This window comes from Saccoglossus kowalevskii, chromosome 3 (assembly GCF_978046115.1).
Source record: "Saccoglossus kowalevskii chromosome 3, keSacKowa6.1, whole genome shotgun sequence".
Lineage (NCBI taxonomy): Eukaryota > Metazoa > Hemichordata > Enteropneusta > Harrimaniidae > Saccoglossus > Saccoglossus kowalevskii.
Genome location: NC_140643.1, coordinates 34,350,050 through 34,357,580, shown reverse-complemented (window position 1 = coordinate 34,357,580; position 7,531 = coordinate 34,350,050).

Below are 7,531 nucleotides of genomic sequence, written 5' to 3'. Positions count from 1 at the left end.
ATAATATCCAGACGAATTGCTTTTAATGGGCGTGTAACGAGGGGAAAAATATAAAAGATTCACTGAACTAAGAAATTGGCAAAATCGTAGCCTGTGTCATACGATTTCCAATTTCCAATTAATCGCTGCCGATACCTAAACAGCTGTTAGGTGACTTGACCAAGGGCAATAATCATAGATACGTGACAAAATGCTTGATATTTGCATTTGTCAAAGATTGTATTCATCAACGAGTTCCAAAGAAGAACAACTTTTATTATTGTTATCCATTAATTTAGAATTTCATGTTATTTTGGTGGAGTGATTGATTAACGGGTAGTTATAAATTAGGAGTGATCGATGCCACTCGTGTAGTGTCATCTTCCAAAGTAATTCGTACAATCATTTGATCTAGGCCCATTTTTCGTAATCATTATTCATTGTGTCCCATGTGTGCTTCCATGTCATACAATATTTCGTTCAGTTACAGTCAACCAAAATGTTATCAATGTAAATTTCAGAACAAATCTTTCCAGCTATTACGCTAACCATACTCAATGAATACTATTACAACATACAGTGTGCGAACAGCAGTAAGCTATATCGATATATAGTGACATTTGTAAACATACACTTTTTATTCAATTCTGTCATTTCTGCATATTAAATGTTACCAATAACATATGTTTGTAAGATAGTGATAGATAAGCAAACACCAAACAATGTGCTGGATGTACTGGTATAATAATATGCTTGTATGCTCAGTGTGAGTTAATCACAGAATATTCAGGTGTAAGTAATTCCATGAGACAGCTGTGTTGTTCTGTGGTTTTAACTATTTAGATACGGGATGCTTCGGAATCAAGTTAGTTTCAAGTAACAGACAAGGTCAACATTAATTCTCTATTATCAAATACCTTTCTAAATTGTAACTTCTGTTGACACTGACCCATCTAGGAATCATTAGCTTGACAGACGTACAAAACATATATTGCATTCATTGTCAAAATGATGCTAGAAGGACCCAAACAATGTGAAAACGTGAGATATATATGCATACTGTATGAGTGAACCGACATGGGTATTTTCACTAAACCAAGGATTGCATGTAAGCTGATTAAATGGACATGCGTATATACTGTATTGGTACCAAATGGATGGTATCTACGATATGACACATGACTGAACATTTCCACGAACTGCAATTCTTTGTGGAGGTCGCTGATTGGTGGATTAGGACAACACTCAGTGTGCATATCATTGGACATGTCTATAACACATTTGCGTGATATGACTGTTAAGACTCATCCGTTGTGCTGAACCAAGTCCAGGAACCTGCATGTACGTTTGAAAGTTACGAGATTTATTTTACATATTTTAAATTGTTCTGTACAATGTCGCTTAATTTATTCAAAATAAATTGGCAGCTTGTGTTAATATGCATATTTATTCATGTTGTTGCTTATGACTTACAAGAAAGGGTACGAAAGGTCTGACTTCATAGATATGAAAGATATAAAAGAAATGGGGACACAATTGGATTAAGAGGGTGAGCATTTGAAACGTTACGTATGGCAAAGGGTTAGGGAGCTGCAAAAAGAGGAAAGGAATACGACTGCGTACTTCAATAGGTGAGGAGCCATAGAGAGGAGATGCATTATACCTTTTTCATTATGTGTTTGCACTTGAGTGTAAATAGCCTAGGGATTCCTGAAAAATAGATTTCAGTGCCAGCCCTTGACGAGTGAGAAAAAGTGAAAAAAAGCTTGCGATGTTGAATGCATATAATCTGGAAAGGTGAAGAAATATGTTGGTCATGGAAAGCCCAACAAACATGAAACCAAGTACAATAGTAGCAATGTTTATCTGACTGCGGGGATGTAACTTATGGTTTGGAAACAGCGTGGCTACAGAGTATTGGGACTCCTGCACAGGTCAAGGTCCGAAACTAATCACCTACTGTGAATCCCTAGATTTAGAATGGATAGCATTCCAATCATAACTGAAAACTGAAAATGTTATAACGGCCCAACAAAATGAACCTGATTTACAAATATGACAATGGGAAAGGAACTAATTCAGCGTGGTCTGCTTCTTCCTGAAACAGGGGGGGGGGTCATGTGAAGAATCGTGTACATCACTCACCATCGAGCAGCGTGGAAAACCACAGCTAGTGGTCCTAACATCATTTCGTTTGCATGTCAAATTGGGACAGATACTTGGATTTCAAAAAACAGATAAAATCGTTTCCCATTTTTGTTGTCCCTTTATGCATAATGACATTCAACATTATTGTAAATCATGTAACATTTGTCAGAGAACAAAATAAAAAAAAGGTTCCAATGAAAGATGTGTCTTTGATTGGCAAGACCAACGAGCCGGCTAAAGAGCATGCTCATGCTGGTTAAGTATGCAAACAGATTTTCTGAAGCCACTTCTCTTAAGAGAATAGCAGCGTCGATGGTTGTTGGGGACCCGGCTGGAATGTATAGTCGGGTAGGTATAGAGTTCTCCGTCAACCTAAGGGCTGAGGTAAGTAGCCTGTTGTTCGTGATACAACTTACCTCAAGTCCCTACCACAGCAAGGCTAATGGTCTGATCGAAACATTTGAAGGAACTCTTAAGAATATTGCACCTTTGCTATTTCCATATCGGGAGGATCCCCAAGCAAGTTTAGATTTATCACCATTCCAACTGTTGTATAGTTGGACTGTATGGGGAACTGGTGACTATTTTACAAATTATTAATCTCAGAAATTCCAGACTCAGAAGTTAAATGTACTCATGAGTACTCATGTGATGGGTTTGAGGCAGCGTTTATAGCATACATGTGAGATGGTTTGAAACAAACTGGCTAAACATTGGGAGATATATGTGAAGCATATTAATATGAAAACGGCGACCATGTACTACTCCCTTCAGCTGATAATAGGTTGAAAATGCAAAGGCCATATACAGTTATTGAACAGGTTGGTTTATTAAAGTTTATTAACATGTTAAAAAAACATGAGTTTATGAAATGAAGTTGTAACTTAAGGTCTGATCATTTAAGTTGATGTACCAAGTTTGGTAGAGCGCAACACCTATAAAGTTACGAACTTTAGGTCATTACATCGAAATTGTGGTATATGTTAAGCAGTAAAAATTGAAACGAGGATGCCAACAAATTGAAACTGAACTCGTTCGAGTTTTCTGGGACGTATTCATTCTGAAAAAAAATATACTACGTCAGTTTACCCGAGGGTGCAGAAAAAACAAAGCTTACACCGAACATGGCCCACCCCGTGCCTGGTTGACGTCATCTTCGCCATCCACGGTTCATTTATTCGACTGTCGCCTCACCGACTATAGGTGCGAATCGGACGAAGTCTGCAGCGGGCTAACAACACTCTGACTTGTCTCTTATCACTACAGGTAATCACTAGTTTTGATTCTTTCATGAATTGGCCTCTCATGTTTCCAATCACTGGCGTAAAATGTGTCAAAATTGTTTGCATCATAATTGATATTCAAAAATACATGCATTGGAGAACACTGACAATAATAATCACAATGGTGACAGCGTCGACCAGCACAATAATACAGCAAATAACAAGACAAATAAATTGTGTAGTACCCATACAATTGTTTTAAATACAGGTCAGGTAGGTTGGAGTTTATTTGTTCTCGGCTCCTCATGAGACACTATTGCTATGTGCTACGATGCCAATTTTTAACGATGTGTAACGTAAATTCCTACCAATTTGGTCGAAATTCGGAATAATCAGTTCAATCACAATCTCGTTCAAACCTTGCATGATATTTTTCTGCTTGGCTGAAAACATTTGAGGTAGGCAATGTATTTCTATATAGTGTGGGGATACCCAAACCAAAGATCTGTTTTTATTTGGCCTGGGAGTGATCAACTATAGCTATAGCGTTTGGCAATGTATCTGCCTATTTAAGGTAGCGGGACTATTATTTGCATACTTGTTTTCATCTTCTAATTGTGACTAAATGACTACAAATAGACCCAGGAAAGTATATATTTTTGGAATCGCCAGACTTCAAGCTTTTCAAAAATGTGTTTACATGCCCGTATCTGCATTCAACGACGCGTTACTCAATCAAAAGTGAAAACATACTTTTTTTTGTGAAAAAAATAATTACGCAGTTATGCTGGTGATAAGAAGTTTTTCTTCACTTTTCCTAGTTGTTCAATAGTCTGGTAAATTGAATATTTCTGGTCAGTTTTATTCAAGCAATGCTTTTAAAAAAGTGGTACTGAATTTTAATTTCTGTTTTAGTCGCATTGCCCCCAACTCAAACCACAACACGTTGGTAAATAATCCATGAAATAGTTTGTCTGGACACATTCAAGTTCCTCTCATTGTCACCTTAAAGCTGTGAAATTTTGGTGTTAATCTGATGACAATAAGTATACGTTATGTTTTGTTAAAGACCTAGTATTTTGAAAAACATAAACTCCTAGAAAATGTCCATGGAGTCACAGCAATGATTTTCAAGCTTCTTTATCTGCACAAGTGATTTGTTTTCCCATCAAGGTCTGTTTTAACATGTGCAGGAGCATCCAAATGTGTAAGGCTATTGGAAACCAAGAAAAATAAAGGAATAGGATAGCTATAATTCGATAAAATCGGCAGATGAAAACACCAAAATCAGTGATTTTTTTTCAGTGGCTGTGTGACCTTATGTCTGACACATTCATATGCAAATGACTAATCTGTGAAACGAACAGGGGTGGAGACAAACCACTCAAATGTTTGGAAACACTCACTGTGTGTCAGATAGCTACTGATAACACATCCTAACATTGCTTTGTCTTGAGTCTGTCTATCTTTGAAACTTATAGGCACACAGATTAAACCTGTGTTGCTGATTTTGGAAAACACTACGGAGGCTGCCTTGCTTCCCTTCAGAAAATCTACATTTTAACCATCTTACATGCCATTCTATGGTGTTGAATTTATCATATGAAAGCTTATGTACATACTATTTCAAAGCGTTTTTATCTATAAACAAATCTTGTGTAATACTATATTAGCAAACAAATTATGTATGCGCTTATTAAATGACACGTTACACGACGATGTTGATAATTATACACTGTTTGCTATTAATGTAGAATATATGTATAACTAGGTTCTAGAAATGGAATACATATTTTGGAAGTCACTGCCGACAACAATTTAAAAAATAAAAAATCAGTTAATTAACCATAAGACTATATTTCTACATTTTTATTATATATATTTACCTCCACCAAGGAGGGTTATGGTATTGTGGAAAATTGTTCATTTGTGTGTTTGTCTGTCAGTAGAATAACTAACAAAATTATCAGGAGGAATTTTCATCAGATTTTTAGAAGGGATTCATACAAGAACGAACCGATTCAAGAAATTTTAAATAAAAAGCTACCAGGTAAGTAGTTTTTCATTCACATTATGACACAACAAGCGCTAATACTTCCCAAATGAGAATTAGTTCAAGGTCTAATCATAGTCAACACCTAATTGTGACCATCGGATGATTGCTTTCACCAGAATCTGCCTAACACAATAACAAAACATGTTAAAAAGTGACAATCTCATAGGAACAGAGTTAAAAGAATGTGGGTATCGAGGCACCACTTGAAGTTTAATTACAAAGCATAATAATTTGATTGACATCCAAAAACTACACCAACTAAGTTTCACAAATGATGAGGCAAATCAAGGCCATATGCCGAAACGTAAGAGTAAGGACTGGAGAAAATAGATTTGATGACAATATGGACCTGACCATGTAAGAAACTGGCGGTTGTCTTCTAACCTGCTGTGTTCATGAAGAAAATTGCCGTTTAAATTTTATGTTATTTTATTTTAGTTTGTTATGTATTGGGATTTGATTTGTGAAATTATTGTTTGTACAGTACTATTCATTACTATTTGATAACGAGTTGTCGACTGAAATGAATAATCATGGTATGTTGAATTATATTATGTGGTATGTGAAAGAAGTTTTTTTCAAAATCAGGCAATATGAAATATGTACAATATCTCCGTGCATCCATCCATTATATATGGCGTAGTTAGTTATGTATTGCAGACAATTTGAAAAAAAAACTTTCAGTGTATATATTTAATGTATGTACAGCCATATATATACAAGTGTTGTAAGGTACCTGTGTGTAGATTTACATTTGTTGCTCTCTGAAAATAACACTGTAGTTACAAAACACATATAAATGCTACATACACTTTTCTACGACGATGAGATAAATATAGTCATTATCACATGCACAACTTGTGTATCGTCAGTGTTACGTAAGACAGGGCAGATCAAAAGCCTATACCACCACAGAGTAACGTACGTCACATACTGCCATAATGTTTTCATTGTACGCGCTGCCTGAATGGATTGTGATAACAATGCTTCATTTTAGCAATCTCACGTGTGCATTTTCGTAATTCTTCATGTACTCCAAAAATCGAGTAAAAGTCTCCTTCATATTTGAACAAATATCACGAACGAGCTAAATCTCCATACAGTGTTCGCTTGAAAACATTGTGGAGTGAACAGTATTAGATAATATTTGCATTAAGTGTTATTTCAGCAATAGTCTCCTTGCCAACAATATTTCACTACTAGTATGTCGTGCTGTGGAAATAAGCATATTATAAATATATAATCCTACGATATTTTCTCTTAGGTTGACGCCAAAGGATACGAGTGATTTCCGCCAGAATAGCGCCTGCGACCCAGGTTAATACAACACTAATCACTCTTGTCTTCTGACGTCAATCTAATACATAAGTATAACATCTATTTTATGAAATTATATGTGTTTGAATAATTCGGGTATTGTAATTCGGGGTGGTCATCAGTTTTGGAATCAACATCAATATATGTAATTATTAAATGTATGTAATTACTTGTTTATCAACATATCCCACCTAAATCCGAAAAAATCTTCTAAGGCTCGTCCACTTCTGAAAACGACCACCGCTCCGTCCGCTAGCTCAGGGCTGAAAAGAATATATCTTTTACGGACGTACATTAGCGGATGGAGTCACACTTCCTGGTGAGTATTGGTCAACGCCCGGGTGTCAATAACCTTGCGTCGTTAGCGCAATCGCATGCGATAGTCTGTCGTTCAGATCGCAAGTTTCATCAGTTCTGCATCCGTCATCATGCCAGGTATAATTGGCGAGTTGATTTATTAAACCTGGGAATTTTGCAGTAGTGCACCCAATTCCAGCTTACACACTAAAACATGTACGCTTCGATTTACGATGTCATCTCAGAAGGCCGAGCTGTTAAAGTGAGACAAATGTGATTTTACGTGACAAAGACAATTTTACGGTGCCGCAAAATATTCACTGCCGTGTTTAATTTTACGACTTCCATCATAAAATGATGAATGCACTAAACAGCATATCTGAACTACATGATATGATGACTGTACCATATAATACCATACATTTCAATATTTTGTTAATATCCTTATTATTATACACCTTATCATCGCAGGTGATCATTTGCCCGACGTTAATTATTACCACATGATGCC